Source organism: Nuphar pumila, chromosome 7, assembly GCF_984573655.1.
Source record: "Nuphar pumila chromosome 7, dmNupPumi1.hap1.1, whole genome shotgun sequence".
In the NCBI taxonomy this organism is placed as follows: Eukaryota; Viridiplantae; Streptophyta; class Magnoliopsida; order Nymphaeales; family Nymphaeaceae; genus Nuphar; species Nuphar pumila.
Window position 1 is genome coordinate 2,436,186 of NC_143255.1, and position 1,363 is coordinate 2,437,548.

Genomic DNA, 1,363 nt, shown 5'->3' on the forward strand with positions numbered 1-1,363 from the left:
CTTTGGTCGGATATCCATATCTCACTCGATCAAAACTTGCCTCAATATGTCCCATCCTAATAATGTATAAACTTTGGGTCTGGGTCTAATGTGACAGCCTGGGATAGATGCGGATGTCAATGTCTGGATTCGGTACTGTCGACCAACTCATAGCTGTTTAGCTAGATCAGGTATTCTCCATCCAGATACAAAATGTGGTCATGTGTGTGGTCTTCGAAACTAGTAAAACTCCAATCCAGTTAACTTGTAAAAACTTAGACCCATGCAGCAAGTGTAGGAAGTTAGCTGGACCTAGATCTGGTAAAGGTCCAAGTGCATATCCAGTCATACTATGTGCATATGTGCAACAATGTAAGATTTGGTATTACCGACGTCTAAACAGATTTTGGATTAGTTTATATCATTGTCAACGCAGATTGCCGAATCTTAGATAAAGTATATAAAAATTATAGCCTCCTATAATCATCATCAGTGGACGTGCCGGAGTGGTTATCGGGCATGACTAGAAATCATGTGGGCTTTGCCCGCGCAGGTTCGAATCCTGCCGTCCACGTTTTCCTCTAAAATAGTCTACGCTTTTTGCCAGATCTTACCAAATAAAATTGAAGCTTATCTAATTTGTTATTATTGTTTATAACATTCTTTCAGTATTCTGTGGCCTAAGTTGGGCAAAAATGCAACCTGGTTTATTGACCGATGACCTAGGCTAGGATCAATTGGGCTCAGACAATTAGTCTGAGCTCAAGTCTACAAGGCTTGGTTCCGGATCACAGCCGCTATATGTACCAGCCGGTGCAGCCAACCTATGTGACAAATGTCCCAAAAGAACGTGACATTTCCAAAAATATTGCTTATTTTGAAAATATCACATTTATATATCGATATTAACATGACAATTTGAAAGAAAAAGTGCAAAATATGGAAAAAGAATGAACTTTGCTTGTGTGTTATTTTCAGTTATCACTCACTCACTCTCTATCTTGAGCCAAACATTTTGGTATATGACCAAATCCTTGGACCGAAGCATCCCCAAAGACCTATGGTTGATGTGGATGATAGGAGTGCCTAGTTTAATGAATAGCTGTTTAAGCGACTACACTACCAAAATGAAACTGTTAGAGATCCCGAATCCAATTCAGATCCAAAATCATCAAACGCTCTTACCGTTAAAAACAGGAAATGTAAATGAGTTATAGATTGGCCACAACGTGGGAATCTCTTGCTAAATTTGTGAACATTATTTGATCGCAAAATCTCCTTTGTTTCCAAACCTTTTTGCAGTCATGCATTATCATTTATGGGGTCCATTCCCTGTGGGGTCAAGAGAGGGGTTTAAATGTTATTTATTGTTAGCATAGTGACA

The 1,363-nt window shown here is 39.0% G+C and overlaps 1 non-coding gene across 1 annotated transcript; it reads left to right on the forward strand.

Annotated features, from left to right (window-relative positions):
* Positions 1-471: 471 nt before the first annotated feature.
* On the forward strand, positions 472-553 carry TRNAS-AGA (transfer RNA serine (anticodon AGA)). Its single transcript has one exon. It is a non-coding gene; the product is annotated as a tRNA-Ser (tRNA).
* The last annotated feature ends 810 nt before the right edge of the window (positions 554-1,363 follow it).